This window comes from Lactuca virosa, chromosome 8 (genome assembly GCF_052849685.1).
Source record: "Lactuca virosa cultivar CGN04683 chromosome 8, Lactuca_virosa_CGN04683_v6, whole genome shotgun sequence".
Lineage (NCBI taxonomy): Eukaryota > Viridiplantae > Streptophyta > Magnoliopsida > Asterales > Asteraceae > Lactuca > Lactuca virosa.
This window is the reverse complement of record NC_136433.1, coordinates 329,299,167-329,317,606: the sequence shown is the minus strand read 5'-3', so window position 1 is coordinate 329,317,606 and position 18,440 is coordinate 329,299,167. Positions and strand designations below refer to the sequence as shown.

The following is an 18,440-nucleotide window of genomic DNA, read 5'->3' as shown; positions in this document are numbered from 1 at the left end:
GGTTTCTGTTCGAAAACTCCAAATTCTGACAGCAGCAAGGTTTGAATGGAGTGTTCCAGATCTTCATCAGTTGAATAAAGTTCTTTCAACCTATCCCAGATTTCTTTGGCCGTCGTGCATCATCCAACCAATCGAAAAGTGTCAGATTTCAAGGCGAATCTGATCATTCTCATGGCCTTCACGTTACACAGCAACTTGTCTTTCTCATCCCGTGGCATCTTCTCTACATCCACCACCAGCTTGTTATATTCCTTTTGGGACTTAACTGTCGTGTTCGTTCTTGAATGAACAAACGGCCCAAGTGTGATAGCTTCCCAGATGAGATAGCCATTATCTTCAGATCCAACCACGTAGTCTTCAAAGTGATGCGCCCATACTTCATAGTCTTGAGTGTAGAGAATGGGTATCCTGGTTGTTGATCCAATGTTATTTGAGATGTTGATGGGATTTGTTTGCGAATCTTCGTGAGACATGGTGAGCTGCTAGAATCAAACCTATAAACTTGATATTAGGGTTTTATCTGAAACAGAGTTGCCGTCGATACAAAGAAGACGGCTTCTATTTATACGATAAAAGCGGAAACCCTAAAGAATTCTGAATACAGAAGGAATGTGTATTGATCACACAGTCTCCTGCTCTGATACCAAATGTTAGAACAACGTTCTATTAGGATCGTTAGATTCTATGCAAGCAAACAGTTAAGAATGTAATCAAGAACACAAGAATGGCTTTGAATATGTCGTATGATTAATACTTCAACACCTCAAAAGAGCTCGATTAAGAACTTCGACTGTAGAGGTGTTTAGGGTTACAAAACAATGAACGTAATAATCAACCACGTCTAATGCATACATGCATGCATATTTATAGTATAACCCTAACAGATAAACACGGATGGACAGGCCCAATCCGGATACAAAACAAAAAGCCCAAGACGCAACACAATTAGACTCAACAGTTGTTGTTGTTGTTGTGCATCTAGTTTTGTGGAAACTAGGCCTTACAATATTTTGCTGTATGGCCCTTCCGGTTGCATCTTGTGCACATCATCTCTCTGCATTCTCTGAGGTGATGGTAGTTACACTTGGGAAGATTCCCTGTGTACTGCCTCGGAGTATTCGACGTGGATGAGGCTGGAGCATGTGGTGCTGGGGTAGCTTGGGTTGCTACATGGACAATCACTGTCTGTTGCTTCTTAGATGACTCTGAGTTCTGTTTACCTCTTCTCTTGTTACTCTTTCCTTTCTTTTTCTCTTCTTCCTTCTTGACATCCGCTTCCACGATCTTAACACTCTTTTTGTTGCCATGATCATACAGTTTCTTGGCTAATCTTTTGGCGCTATCAAACGTCTCAGGGTTTCCCGCAATGACATTCCCTTGGATAGGTGCAGTCAATCCCCAGATAAACCTCTCAATATTTTTCCCTTCTGAGGTGATCATACCCGGACACAGAAGGGATAGCTCGCTAAACCTGGATATGTATGCTTCGATGTTGGAGTTCTGAACCGTCAAGTTCCACAATTCTTGTTCCATGTTTTGTATCTCGCCTCGAGGACAGTACTCTGCCAACATCATTTCCTTCATTTCTTCCCAGGGCATCGCGTTTGCCACTAGAAGGTTCATGGCTTCAATGTGACCATTCCACCATGAAAGAGCTTGATCAACAAAGGTACATGCTGCGAACTTGTCCTTGCACCCATCTGGACACCCACAAATTTCAAAGATGGATTCGATTTTGTCAATCCACCTCTTTAGGGTTATGACGCCTCCCGTCCCATTGAAGGTTCGTGGCTTGGCGTTGGTGAAGTCTTTGTAAGAGCATGTTTTGGTAGGTCCTTGATTTATTCCATTGTTTGAACTTCCAACTCCCTGCCCGTTTCCTCCGCCATTGTTCCCCTGGTGGATTTGCGCCATGGCTGTTGTGACTGCAGCAGATACATCGGCTTGAAACACGGCTGAGTTGACTTTCGGTGGTGTCGGTGGTTGGTTATTTCCGCGGTTTGGTCTCTGAGGCATCTTGCTGTTATGGAACAGAAAGATGTTGAGTATGAATTGTTTTTAAGTTGAAGATTTCGTGAATCGATTTTTGTATCTAAGTGTTCCAATAAATTCACACCACACAATAATAGTATAAAAACACATAGCAGGTCACAACATCACCATAAAACACATAATATTTTTTCACTACTAATATCCGTACTTTGATACATGAAAATTTGCTCGAAAGAGCATACATAGAGGTACAAAGTTCGACAGCATAACGACTCTATGAGTAGTGTAATCACTTAAACATGGAGTCGGTAGTACATAATATAGCGAACATAGAGAACCTAGCACTAGTAGGGAAAAGCTACAGGTCCTAAGTGCTCTGAGATGCGTCGGGTGGTGGGGCTGATGATGTGGATGTGCCATGAAGTCGCGCCACCTGACGTTCTGTGGCTCGTAGCCGATCCTCCCACATCGCTTGACGTACTTGAAAGTTATGGATTACCTCTTGAGTTTCTCGCTCCGCCCGGGCCACTGCGGCTCGCATCTGATTCAGTTGCTCGGCCGTGTCCTGGGCCAGGTTGCCAGTGTTCCGTAAGCGTCTCACCATGATAGGAAGTGCTCGGTCAGCCGGTCCTCCCTCCCTCAGGTCATAGAACTGGCGAGCCATGCCAAATGGGGGTCGTTGTCCCTGTTGTCTGCTCCATCTCCAAATGTCGATACCCCAGGGAGGGGTAGGGCCGTTAGGGCCCATCCGGTGAGCTGGTGCCCTCACTGGGTATGGGGGGTTGATGACTACAGACTCAGTGTCCGAATCATCGCTGCTGTCGCCACCCGACTCTTCCTCTTCCATGTCTGCCACAGGTTCTGCAGGTTCTTCTTCGATTTCCTCTTCCGATTCCTCTTCTTCCATGGGGTCCTCTTCAGGCTCCTCGTCAGATTCCTCTAGCCATCCGTTATTTCCCTGATTGGGGAAATACGGATCTCCAGGGAGATGGAACCCAGCCATACTGTCTGCATGGGGGGGGGGGGTATACGTGAAGAGGTGTATAAATAAGCTATTATTAATCCTAGAATATTTTTAGTTGTTATAAAAATTGGGTTGATGCATTCCTCTTGTTTAACAATAGAGTATGCGTTGGGTTTACTGACTATCGCGATCTTTCCAGGGCATGTGATAGTTGTATTACGAAGAAATGTAGTTGATCAGACTACATTCATCCCTAATACAACTGTGAACAGTCCTGGCTTAACCGGGATGTCAGGTTCTCCTAATTGTTTTATTCGAGTTGTTATTGTGTTCGTTTTTCTAAGTCGCACAAATAAGAGTGTTTATTGGTATATTTTATTTGTTTTGTTCAGAGTTATTTAGTCCCTTGCTGGGTTTATAGTTGCATATCAATGTGTGGTTAAATATGCCAGTTCACGATAAACAGTGCTCTGATACCAACCTGTCACACCCCCGAACCAGACGGCGGAAACGTCCGAGGGCTCGCGTGACTTAAATTGAAATATCATCACAATGAATATATATATGAAACATAACACATGCATCACCAACCATTACATAGTACAACTGACATTGTTTACATCGAGTACAAGGTTTACATTACATGATTTCAAAATATAAAGTGTTTGGTGATTAGCAACTACAAAAGAAACTTTCAACACACCGGATGCTTCCTTGACTAACGATGACCTGAGAATACAAGTTATTTTGAAAACGGTAAACATATATAATGTTGGTGAGTTCATAAGTGTGTTTGATGAAAAGTAGTTTATGTCATTGGTAAAACCCAGAAAATCCGATATTTTCTGTAATAAAACTTTCTTGAAAAATAGTGTGATGATCCTGTAAGTATAAGCGTGAATGATTTCAAAACATGAATAAATGAGAAGTTTTTGCATTATAATGTTTGAAAGTACAAGTGAGTAAGATTTATTTCCCCGGAAAACCCGATGTCTTCCGAATAAAAGTTATGATTGTTTTGCTTCATTAAATCGTTACATCGAATGAATATGATTTCCCTTGATTAATGATCTTCCTTTGATTAATGATTTCCCTTGATTAATGATTTCCTTTGATTAATGATTTCCCCTGATTAATGATGTCAGATTTCTACGTGAGTCGTTATAACCATGCATGATAATGACTAGTTCGTCTGTCTTAGTATTCTAATGAACATCGAATTTGATCTTAAGGCTTTGTCACCCTAGACTGGCCGAGTCTAACTGTAGCGAACAACTTAGGTGTGGGGGAGTCACACCCGTATAGATCTATACACAAACTCTCGCTCTCCCTCCAGGAGACTTTGATTACAACTACAAACTACAACCGACACTTATTGGTGTCACCTGTTATTACTCACTCAATCCACATGAGTTTGATTAACCTTGATTAATGATCGAATTTTATTTTATACAAAAAGAAGGTAAGACTAACAGACGAGGAGAAGAGGACTACTAGGCCCTACTAATTTCGTATGTTATATAAGGCTGTCGAGTATACGAAAAGCGCGTTGGCCCCTCTCGCATTTAATTTACTTGGACCTTACTAGTAATGCATAATGGGCCACTGAGGCCCAATAGCATGTAAAAACCATTGAGGGTCCATTAAACATGTAATTGGGTCACAGGAGGCCCAATAGACATGTGTTATCATTGTTAGGCCCGAAAGTCATGTGAATGGGCCACGAAGGCCCAATAAGCATGATTAGGATCTTTCAAGCCCAACAATTTGAATATTTACTTGTTTTAGGTATAGTATAATTGTCGGAAGCTTGATTGAACAATTGTTAATATTTGTAACGGCACGAGGCTTGTCGATTATTTATAACGATATTTAAAAATATATGTATATTCTTCATTCTATTTTCATAAGTCGTAATTTGGTATTTTTGACCCAAATATCTTAATAATAAAATAATTGATATTTCAATTAACAGTTTTCCCCGGTTTTCTTAAATTTGTTTTTTTTTTCAAAAAAGAAACACCAACTACCAATGTACTTTGAATTTTATCTTGTCACTTGAAGAGTGAATTAGTCGAGTCCTGGAAAATAAGACATGGGTATGTAAGCAAAAAAGAAAACTATTTTTAAAGATGTATTTTCATTGAATCTTTTACATTTGTGATTACTTTTTAAATGATTTGCCAACGAATGAAGTTGTTATAATGTATCAAATTGTACACCATATTCTATTATGTTTTTATTTTCAGGTTTGGGCAGATGATGGTCATAGTGATGATTGGCGTTGTGTGCAGCCTTTAGGCGAATCAAACAGGTATCCAACACTCTTTCTGTTAACATTTTCGAGAATGCTAAAATTTAATGAATTAATAATTACAATGATTTTACATGCACGTATAGTAATATTTGATTACTAATATAATTATTTAAAATAATTTAAAATTAGTTTTGGTGACATTTGCAGTGATGATCTTACCATTAAGGTGTAGGATGTGGATATTATAAGTTCGCCATCTGGTGATGGCAATGCATCTTGGTAAGATAAGATGATTTCTTTTCCTTTTTTTTAAAAAAAAAAAACTGATTTCCTGTTATGTATTTTGTTGAATAAAAATAACCATATATTAAAACTGTGTACTGTGTATGGGTTACATAATGGGATTGATTTTTGGTTGTTGAGGTGGATGGTGCTTTGTATAACTTGCTCCTCAAGAAGGAAAAAGCTCATGATATGGACATAAATTCGATGCAATGGAGCTCTACTGTAAGTCAAAAAATAGCAACGTACTTTTGTTTATTTGTTTATTACATTTATTGCAATATGCTTTCATTTCTTTATGCAGAAGCTGGTGTTCGATAACAACTACGAGACTTCAAAAATGCTGAAGGCCATGCAGGAAATGGAAAACAAATATGACGAACTTATCAACAATCTGAAAAAAGATATCAAAAACCTCCCTGAAGACAAACATCCGTACGTGTAATATGTTTGTTTGTTTTATAATCTTTTGATATGTTGCGTTCAACTACTTCCATTCCTAAATTTCTATATAAGACCTATCCAAAAATCTCCTGTATGTTAAATATATCTTCATCAATATAATGATATGTTGCAGTACATACCTGAAAGAACAAAAAAAAATATGAATCAGAGCCAACGGGCGCACATGATTCCCATCTAGTTATGTATAATATGTTAAAAGTTAAAAAAACATAACTTTATAAGTAGAAGTAAAGATATTCTTTTAATACCGAAATTTAGTTTATATATGATTACACTTTACGTTTGATATTTATTTAACCTTATTAACCAATTATAATTATTATTAGAAAGAAATTGGAAAGTCATGGGAGTTTCAAATGAATGTGATGAAAGGAAAAATGCATGAGAGTTTCAAATGAATGTGGTGAAAGGAAAATGCTTCATTTATAATATAGTATGATATGATATTATATGATATGATGATATGTAGATGTAGATGTTAGGTGTCTATTGTGTTCATTTTGATTTGCATTTTTTTTTATTTTACACAAGATTAGCATGAAGAATGTAGACTATGGAGACTCTAAACTACCGACTTACATAATTGATCTAATAATGTTGAGTACTATAAAGCTCCTAAATATAATCGGTCATTGTTCATATGGTTAATTTACAATGGCAGTAGACATAATCCGCAAAGGCACAAAACGTTTATCGAATTGTTTCCTATATATCTATTTTGTTTTTATTGATTATAATGCTTTACTAAATAAGTGAACTCTTTTTATTGATATTATTATTATTAATAAATGTGGCTTATTGTTTAGATTGTGTAATTGGATTTCCAAAATAAATTCGGATACCCAATGTAGTATCTGAATTTGTATTCGGAATTTCGGACGGGTTCGGATATCGAAATTCACTATCCGAAAATTTTGGGTATCCGATTTTGAACATCTATACTTATGGGGCATGTATATATAGAAAATTAATATAAATAACACACAATTATATAAAGTTTATAAAAATTTACAAATTAAAATCAACTTCAAGATAATTATTTTGAATCAAAATCGCAACAAAATGGAAGTATGAGGATAGTCTGGGAATAAACTTGAAAACTGAACTTCGAATTTGGTGGTAAACTATATGATCAAAATTAATAGTCCTACATGTTTTTGAAGATGTCTACACTATCAACAATGTAAAACACCAAACTATAAGTTAAATTATAATTTAATATTTTTATTATTATAAAACATGTAAATTAACTTTTAAGTTTATTTTTATTTGCACAAAAAAATTAATCGCATCTACAAACTAATTTTAGAAAAAACTATTTACAACCGTCGCTTGACGCGGGTAACGGCTAATATATATATATATATATATATATATATATATATATATATATATATATATATATATATATATATATATAACTAGAAATGTAACTCATGCTTCACATGGGGTAGAGGTGTTCTAAAGGTGGAAGTTTTTTTTTTTTTTTTTTTTTTTTTTGAAAGAATGCATATTTATGAAAATGAAGTTTTCTATTAATTTACCATATAAACTTATTTTACTTTCTATTATAAAAAGAATGAGGTAAGACAATTCATAAACTCATAACCATATCACAATGTAACTTATTTTACTTTCTATTACAAAAAAATGAGGTAAGACAATTGATAAACTTAAAAAAACACGATATCTAAAAGTATGTAGCCTCTAAAGTAGCTGACTTAAGACTATCGGTTTTCCACTTGCCTGAATCATTCGAAACTCAAGAAAATCATTTATGACTTATAAATAAATAGAGACGATATATTTTTATACATGAACCAAGTGTTCACCCTGAAAGAAAAAATAAGCATGTATTTAGTTACTTATTTGAAAGCTAAGTAAATTTATAAATCAAAATGGAAATGAAATTACTTCTGATGGTTGTTGACATGTTAAGCACGTAATATGGACAGTTATACATAGATATTTCTTTTTTACTTAATTTGATTATAATGAGTTAATAGATTAATCAAAAAAACATGGCTTAATGTATTAAGACACCAACATTTGTGTGTTTTCCGTTCTTACTTATTTGCTTGTATTAAGACACCAATATTGATAAATATTGTTCATATTATAATTATTGAGTATATTCCATAGACAATATAAAACTAGGGATGAGCATATGAACCGGGGAACCAGCCGGAACCGGTACCGGAACCGGAACGGAAACCCGATAGAACCGGTCGGGCCGGGACCGATACTATAATATTGTCAATTTTTGTAACCGGGAACCTGTATGAACCGGTCATTGGAACCGTCCCAAAACCGGGAACCGAACCGGACAATCTTTAAATTAAGTTAAATAAACTAGAAGGTTTCTATTTTTTTGTTACGATTTGCAGCTAAGTTTTTGTTTTTATTAAAAATTAGGTTACGATATATCTATGTCAAATATTCTTATCACTAATTGTGTTTTTTTCCTTCTCATGCACGATGCGATGGACACAAATTAAACCAACGTAGACCCAAATGGTGAGTTTAAGTTCTTAATCAAAATTGACTTATATATTAGAAATTAAACTAAAAATATTTATTATTTTGATATAATAACATAAATTGATACTTAATTTTGTTTTTTTTTCTCAGCACCCATGTATTACAAGGGTGCTGAGAAAATTATAATTTTTCGGCCAAAGTCGGTTCCCGGGTTGGGTCCGAGTCAGGCCAATTCGGTTCATTTGCTCATCCCTATATAAAACCATCTAACTTGTTTTGTTTTTTAAGGTTTATTTTTATTATTAAACCAAAAATTATCATTTTTGAAATTACAATGATGTTTATTTATGAGTTGATGAAAACAAAATTAGTGCTAAATCTAGCAAGTGGATTTTTCAAGATTTCTTTAATCCACCATGAATGTTAACGGAGAAAGAAACTGACCGGCCTCTATAGCCATGAGAGTACTTGTCCTTTTTCTTCTTGAAAGCTGATTTCAAAACCGACAAAAAGCAATCCCCAAAAAACAATATCGCTAACCCCCGATAACAATCGCCACCGTCGTCTAGGTATTATGTCGCCCACCTCCGCTACCTATCTCCATCAACATACCAAACCCAGAAACAAATTAATAAAACTTCAAGAAAAAAACAAAAATCTTGATACTATCAGATTATAGATTGTAGATCCCACTTTTGATTCTGTAAGTGTCGAGTGATTATTGATATGATTCTTTTTCAATTATTTTCAAAACACGATATTGGATTGAATAGATAGAGAGTTCCGATGCGATGATTTTACTTGGTCCGGGGACTCCGTTTGGGTAATATGTGTATCCGATGTAACACTTTTGGGGATAAATGCAATCAAAAAGTGAACTCCCGCACGCACTCCTTCCATATTCCGCTGCAGTTTTCATAAATTGACTAGCCCGAATCTGTGGGCGATACAAAAGGGTATTACACTGCAGAGTATCAATCGGTTTCTGTCCCAAAAACAGAAACCGATTGATACTCTGCAGTGTAATACCCTTTTGTATCGCCCACAGATTCGGGCTAGTCAATTTAGAGACAATGAGTGTCAAAAATGATTTTTTGATGGAAGATTATTTAGAAGGAGTAATCTTAACCAAGTTATAGTATATGTCACAAGGGTTCCATACATATAAAGAACGCCGAAATCCGAATTATAACGAAGAAGTTATGGGCCGTCATTGTTTTACTGCAAAACCGGCACGACACCGCATAAGGTAAAAAGTGAATTTATGATAAACTACTTTTTAGCCTTAGAGATCTAAATGAAAGTTGTAGTATACGTCAAACCGAAAGCGTGCATAAAAAGAACGCTCAAATCTGACTTCGTATGAGGAAGTTATGATTTTTCTAAGATTTGGCATAGCAGTGTACAGCCCGAAATTCGAATTTTAGATCGACCCATTTTTGGCCAATGCAACATAAATAAGAATTGAATATTTCATTAGTAGGATCTTGTCACACCCCCGAACCAGACGGCGGAAACGTCCGAGGGCTCGCGTGACTTAAATTGAAATATCATCACAATGAATATATATATGAAACATAACACATGCATCACCAACCATTACATAGTACAACTGACATTGTTTACATCGAGTACAAGGTTTACATTACATGATTTCAAAATATAAAGTGTTTGGTGATTAGCAACTACAAAAGAAACTTTCAACACACCGGATGCTTCCTTGACTAACGATGACCTGAGAATACAAGTTATTTTGAAAACGGTAAACATATATAATGTTGGTGAGTTCATAAGTGTGTTTGATGAAAAGTAGTTTATGTCATTGGTAAAACCCAGAAAATCCGATATTTTCTGTAATAAAACTTTCTTGAAAAATAGTGTGATGATCCTGTAAGTATAAGCGTGAATGATTTCAAAACATGAATAAATGAGAAGTTTTTGCATTATAATGTTTGAAAGTACAAGTGAGTAAGATTTATTTCCCCGGAAAACCCGATGTCTTCCGAATAAAAGTTATGATTGTTTTGCTTCATTAAATCGTTACATCGAATGAATATGATTTCCCTTGATTAATGATCTTCCTTTGATTAATGATTTCCCTTGATTAATGATTTCCTTTGATTAATGATTTCCCCTGATTAATGATGTCAGATTTCTACGTGAGTCGTTATAACCATGCATGATAATGACTAGTTCGTCTGTCTTAGTATTCTAATGAACATCGAATTTGATCTTAAGGCTTTGTCACCCTAGACTGGCCGAGTCTAACTGTAGCGAACAACTTAGGTGTGGGGGAGTCACACCCGTATAGATCTATACACAAACTCTCGCTCTCCCTTCAGGAGACTTTGATTACAACTACAAACTACAACCGACACTTATTGGTGTCACCTGTTATTACTCACTCAATCCACATGAGTTTGATTAACCTTGATTAATGATCGAATTTTATTTTATACAAAAAGAAGGTAAGACTAACAGACGAGGAGAAGAGGACTACTAGGCCCTACTAATTTCGTATGTTATATAAGGCTGTCGAGTATACGAAAAGCGCGTTGGCCCCTCTCGCATTTAATTTACTTGGACCTTACTAGTAATGCATAATGGGCCACTGAGGCCCAATAGCATGTAAAAACCATTGAGGGTCCATTAAACATGTAATTGGGTCACAGGAGGCCCAATAGACATGTGTTATCATTGTTAGGCCCGAAAGTCATGTGAATGGGCCACGAAGGCCCAATAAGCATGATTAGGATCTTTCAAGCCCAACAATTTGAATATTTACTTGTTTTAGGTATAGTATAATTGTCGGAAGCTTGATTGAACAATTGTTAATATTTGTAACGGCACGAGGCTTGTCGATTATTTATAACGATATTTAAAAATATATGTATATTCTTCATTCTATTTTCATAAGTCGTAATTTGGTATTTTTGACCCAAATATCTTAATAATAAAATAATTGATATTTCAATTAACAGTTTTCCCCGGTTTTCTTAAATTTGTTTTTTTTTTCAAAAAAGAAACACCAACTACCAATGTACTTTGAATTTTATCTTGTCACTTGAAGAGTGAATTAGTCGAGTCCTGGAAAATAAGACATGGGTATGTAAGCAAAAAAGAAAACTATTTTTAAAGATGTATTTTCATTGAATCTTTTACATTTGTGATTACTTTTTAAATGATTTGCCAACGAATGGAGTTGTTATAATGTATCAAATTGTACACCATATTCTATTATGTTTTTATTTTCAGGTTTGGGCAGATGATGGTCATAGTGATGATTGGCGTTGTGTGCAGCCTTTAGGCGAATCAAACAGGTATCCAACACTCTTTCTGTTAACATTTTCGGGAATGCTAAAATTTAATGAATTAATAATTACAATGATTTTACATGCACGTATAGTAATATTTGATTACTAATATAATTATTTAAAATAATTTAAAATTAGTTTTGGTGACATTTGCAGTGATGATCTTACCATTAAGGTGTAGGATGTGGATATTATAAGTTCGCCATCTGGTGATGGCAATGCATCTTGGTAAGATAAGATGATTTCTTTTCCTTTTTAAAAAAAAAAAAAAACTGATTTCCTGTTATGTATTTTGTTGAATAAAAATAACCATATATTAAAACTGTGTACTGTGTATGGGTTACATAATGGGATTGATTTTTGGTTGTTGAGGTGGATGGTGCTTTGTATAACTTGCTCCTCAAGAAGGAAAAAGCTCATGATATGGACATAAATTCGATGCAATGGAGCTCTACTGTAAGTCAAAAAATAGCAACATACTTTTGTTTATTTGTTTATTACATTTATTGCAATATGCTTTCATTTCTTTATGCAGAAGCTGGTGTTCGATAACAACTACGAGACTTCAAAAATGCTGAAGGCCATGCAGGAAATGGAAAACAAATATGACGAACTTATCAACAATCTGAAAAAAGATATCAAAAACCTCCCTGAAGACAAACATCCGTACGTGTAATATGTTTGTTTGTTTTATAATCTTTTGATATGTTGCGTTCAACTACTTCCATTCCTAAATTTCTATATAAGACCTATCCAAAAATCTCCTGTATGTTAAATATATCTTCATCAATATAATGATATGTTGCAGTACATACCTGAAAGAACAAAAAAAAATATGAATCAGAGCCAACGGGCGCACATGATTCCCATCTAGTTATGTATAATATGTTAAAAGTTAAAAAAACATAACTTTATAAGTAGAAGTAAAGATATTCTTTTAATACCGAAATTTAGTTTATATATGATTACACTTTACGTTTGATATTTATTTAACCTTATTAACCAATTATAATTATTATTAGAAAGAAATTGGAAAGTCATAGGAGTTTCAAATGAATGTGATGAAAGGAAAAATGCATGAGAGTTTCAAATGAATGTGGTGAAAGGAAAATGCTTCATTTATAATATAGTATGATATGATATTATATGATATGATGATATGTAGATGTAGATGTTAGGTGTCTATTGTGTTCATTTTGATTTGCATTTTTTTTTATTTTACACAAGATTAGCATGAAGAATGTAGACTATGGAGACTCTAAACTACCGACTTACATAATTGATCTAATAATGTTGAGTACTATAAAGCTCCTAAATATAATCGGTCATTGTTCATATGGTTAATTTACAATGGTAGTAGACATAATCCGCAAAGGCACAAAACGTTTATCGAATTGTTTCCTATATATCTATTTTGTTTTTATTGATTATAATGCTTTACTAAATAAGTGAACTCTTTTTATTGATATTATTATTATTAATAAATGTGGCTTATTGTTTAGATTGTGTAATTGGATTTCCAAAATAAATTCGGATACCCAATGTAGTATCTGAATTTGTATTCGGAATTTCGGACGGGTTCGGATATCGAAATTCACTATCCGAAAATTTTGGGTATCCGATTTTGAACATCTATACTTATGGGGCATGTATATATAGAAAATTAATATAAATAACACACAATTATATAAAGTTTATAAAAATTTACAAATTAAAATCAACTTCAAGATAATTATTTTGAATCAAAATCGCAACAAAATGGAAGTATGAGGATAGTCTGGGAATAAACTTGAAAACTGAACTTCGAATTTGGTGGTAAACTATATGATCAAAATTAATAGTCCTACATGTTTTTGAAGATGTCTACACTATCAACAATGTAAAACACCAAACTATAAGTTAAATTATAATTTAATATTTTTATTATTATAAAACATGTAAATTAACTTTTAAGTTTATTTTTATTTGCACAAAAAAATTAATCGCATCTACAAACTAATTTTAGAAAAAACTATTTACAACCGTCGCTTGACGCGGGTAACGGCTAATATATATATATATATATATATATATATATATATATATATATATATATATATATATATATATATATATATATATATATATATAACTAGAAATGTAACTCATGCTTCACATGGGGTAGAGGTGTTCTAAAGGTGGAAGTTTTTTTTTTTTTTTTTTTTTTTGAAAGAATGCATATTTATGAAAATGAAGTTTTCTATTAATTTACCATATAAACTTATTTTACTTTCTATTATAAAAAGAATGAGGTAAGACAATTCATAAACTCATAACCATATCACAATGTAACTTATTTTACTTTCTATTACAAAAAAATGAGGTAAGACAATTGATAAACTTAAAAAAACACGATATCTAAAAGTATGTAGCCTCTAAAGTAGCTGACTTAAGACTATCGGTTTTCCACTTGCCTGAATCATTCGAAACTCAAGAAAATCATTTATGACTTATAAATAAATAGAGACGATATATTTTTATACATGAACCAAGTGTTCACCCTGAAAGAAAAAATAAGCATGTATTTAGTTACTTATTTGAAAGCTAAGTAAATTTATAAATCAAAATGGAAATGAAATTACTTCTGATGGTTGTTGACATGTTAAGCACGTAATATGGACAGTTATACATAGATATTTCTTTTTTACTTAATTTGATTATAATGAGTTAATAGATTAATCAAAAAAACATGGCTTAATGTATTAAGACACCAACATTTGTGTGTTTTCCGTTCTTACTTATTTGCTTGTATTAAGACACCAATATTGATAAATATTGTTCATATTATAATTATTGAGTATATTCCATAGACAATATAAAACTAGGGATGAGCATATGAACCGGGGAACCAGCCGGAACCGGTACCGGAACCGGAACGGAAACCCGATAGAACCGGTCGGGCCGGGACCGATACTATAATATTGTCAATTTTTGTAACCGGGAACCTGTATGAACCGGTCATTGGAACCGTCCCAAAACCGGGAACCGAACCGGACAATCTTTAAATTAAGTTAAATAAACTAGAAGGTTTCTATTTTTTTGTTACGATTTGCAGCTAAGTTTTTGTTTTTATTAAAAATTAGGTTACGATATATCTATGTCAAATATTCTTATCACTAATTGTGTTTTTTTCCTTCTCATGCACGATGCGATGGACACAAATTAAACCAACGTAGACCCAAATGGTGAGTTTAAGTTCTTAATCAAAATTGACTTATATATTAGAAATTAAACTAAAAATATTTATTATTTTGATATAATAACATAAATTGATACTTAATTTTGTTTTTTTTTCTCAGCACCCATGTATTACAAGGGTGCTGAGAAAATTATAATTTTTCGGCCAAAGTCGGTTCCCGGGTTGGGTCCGAGTCAGGCCAATTCGGTTCATTTGCTCATCCCTATATAAAACCATCTAACTTGTTTTGTTTTTTAAGGTTTATTTTTATTATTAAACCAAAAATTATCATTTTTGAAATTACAATGATGTTTATTTATGAGTTGATGAAAACAAAATTAGTGCTAAATCTAGCAAGTGGATTTTTCAAGATTTCTTTAATCCACCATGAATGTTAACGGAGAAAGAAACTGACCGGCCTCTATAGCCATGAGAGTACTTGTCCTTTTTCTTCTTGAAAGCTGATTTCAAAACCGACAAAAAGCAATCCCCAAAAAACAATATCGCTAACCCCCGATAACAATCGCCACCGTCGTCTAGGTATTATGTCGCCCACCTCCGCTACCTATCTCCATCAACATACCAAACCCAGAAACAAATTAATAAAACTTCAAGAAAAAAACAAAAATCTTGATACTATCAGATTATAGATTGTAGATCCCACTTTTGATTCTGTAAGTGTCGAGTGATTATTGATATGATTCTTTTTCAATTATTTTCAAAACACGATATTGGATTGAATAGATAGAGAGTTCCGATGCGATGATTTTACTTGGTCCGGGGACTCCGTTTGGGTAATATGTGTATCCGATGTAACACTTTTGGGGATAAATGCAATCAAAAAGTGAACTCCCGCACGCACTCCTTCCATATTCCGCTGCAGTTTTCATAAATTGACTAGCCCGAATCTGTGGGCGATACAAAAGGGTATTACACTGCAGAGTATCAATCGGTTTCTGTCCCAAAAACAGAAACCGATTGATACTCTGCAGTGTAATACCCTTTTGTATCGCCCACAGATTCGGGCTAGTCAATTTAGAGACAATGAGTGTCAAAAATGATTTTTTGATGGAAGATTATTTAGAAGGAGTAATCTTAACCAAGTTATAGTATATGTCACAAGGGTTCCATACATATAAAGAACGCCGAAATCCGAATTATAACGAAGAAGTTATGGGCCGTCATTGTTTTACTGCAAAACCGGCACGACACCGCATAAGGTAAAAAGTGAATTTATGATAAACTACTTTTTAGCCTTAGAGATCTAAATGAAAGTTGTAGTATACGTCAAACCGAAAGCGTGCATAAAAAGAACGCTCAAATCTGACTTCGTATGAGGAAGTTATGATTTTTCTAAGATTTGGCATAGCAGTGTACAGCCCGAAATTCGAATTTTAGATCGACCCATTTTTGGCCAATGCAACATAAATAAGAATTGAATATTTCATTAGTAGGATCTTGTCACACCCCCGAACCAGACGGCGGAAACGTCCGAGGGCTCGCGTGACTTAAATTGAAATATCATCACAATGAATATATATATGAAACATAACACATGCATCACCAACCATTACATAGTACAACTGACATTGTTTACATCGAGTACAAGGTTTACATTACATGATTTCAAAATATAAAGTGTTTGGTGATTAGCAACTACAAAAGAAACTTTCAACACACCGGATGCTTCCTTGACTAACGATGACCTGAGAATACAAGTTATTTTGAAAACGGTAAACATATATAATGTTGGTGAGTTCATAAGTGTGTTTGATGAAAAGTAGTTTATGTCATTGGTAAAACCCAGAAAATCCGATATTTTCTGTAATAAAACTTTCTTGAAAAATAGTGTGATGATCCTGTAAGTATAAGCGTGAATGATTTCAAAACATGAATAAATGAGAAGTTTTTGCATTATAATGTTTGAAAGTACAAGTGAGTAAGATTTATTTCCCCGAAAAACCCGATGTCTTCCGAATAAAAGTTATGATTGTTTTGCTTCATTAAATCGTTACATCGAATGAATATGATTTCCCTTGATTAATGATCTTCCTTTGATTAATGATTTCCCTTGATTAATGATTTCCCCTGATTAATGATGTCAGATTTCTACGTGAGTCGTTATAACCATGCATGATAATGACTAGTTCGTCTGTCTTAGTATTCTAATGAACATCGAATTTGATCTTAAGGCTTTGTCACCCTAGACTGGCCGAGTCTAACTGTAGCGAACAGCTTAGGTGTGGGGGAGTCACACCCGTATAGATCTATACACAAACTCTCGCTCTCCCTCCAGGAGACTTTGATTACAACTACAAACTACAACCGACACTTATTGGTGTCACCTGTTATTACTCACTCAATCCACATGAGTTTGATTAACCTTGATTAATGATCGAATTTTATTTTATACAAAAAGAAGGTAAGACTAACAGACGAGGAGAAGAGGACTACTAGGCCCTACTAATTTCGTATGTTATATAAGGCTGTCGAGTATACGAAAAGCGCGTTGGCCCCTCTCGCATTTAATTTACTTGGACCTTACTAGTAATGCATAATGGGCCACTGAGGCCCAATAGCATGTAAAAACCATTGAGGGTCCATTAAACATGTAATTGGGTCACAGGAGGCCCAATAAACATGTGTTATCATTGTTAGGCCCGAAAGTCATGTGAATGGGCCACGAAGGCCCAATAAGCATGATTAGGATCTTTCAAGCCCAACAATTTGAATATTTACTTGTTTTAGGTATAGTATAATTATCGGAAGCTTGATTGAACAATTGTTAATATTTGTAACGGCACGCGGCTTGTCGATTGTTTATAACGATATTTAAAAATATATGTATATTCTTCATTCTATTTTCATAAGTCGTAATTTGGTATTTTTGACCCAAATATCTTAATAATAAAATAATTGATTCAAAATATTGGTTTGACCTATTCAACCCTTCTTCAATAAAAATGACAATCTTAGTCCCTTATAAAAAAAAATACATTTTAGGTCCCTAAAACCATTTTCTTGACATTTTTGATCCATAGACTTGTTTAAGTAATGTTTTTAGCTCAAAATTTACTCTTTGGCAGTTTTAGCCCTTTCTGTAAAGAGTTTTTCAGTTAAAGTCCAAACTTTTAGCAACTTTTACAATTTTGACCCAAATTCCAAAAACTTTACATTTTTGATCCGTTTTGGAAAAAAAAATCATTTTAACCCCTGAAATAGTTTTGTTTACCCTTTTTCCCCCTGTTTTGAGAAATTTACCATTTCAACCCCTTGAAAATCACATTTTTCGCAATTTTTGGGCCTATGGGCCGAAAAGCCCAAAAATTGGCCCATTAAGCTACAAATCACATTTCTAGTCCTTTGAAGAGCATAATATTCATAAAAACATTTATTTTAACTGTTTTGACCCTTTTGGTCCTTAAGAAAACCGTGAATGACAATTTTTAACCCAACTTTTGTTTATTT

At 34.1% G+C, this 18,440-nt stretch overlaps 2 long non-coding RNA genes across 2 annotated transcripts; both read left to right on the top strand.

Moving 5' to 3' along the window:
• The first annotated feature begins 4,924 nt into the window (after window positions 1-4,924).
• LOC145133495 (uncharacterized) lies at window positions 4,925-6,024 on the top strand. Its single transcript, XR_013718594.1, has 4 exons — window positions 4,925-5,270; window positions 5,421-5,492; window positions 5,637-5,720; window positions 5,800-6,024. It is a non-coding gene; the product is annotated as an uncharacterized LOC145133495 (long non-coding RNA).
• Window positions 6,025-11,415: 5,391 nt separating this feature from the next.
• Window positions 11,416-12,515, top strand: LOC145133260 (uncharacterized). The gene is made up of 4 exons (XR_013718509.1): window positions 11,416-11,761; window positions 11,912-11,983; window positions 12,128-12,211; window positions 12,291-12,515. It is a non-coding gene; the product is annotated as an uncharacterized LOC145133260 (long non-coding RNA).
• The last annotated feature ends 5,925 nt before the right edge of the window (window positions 12,516-18,440 follow it).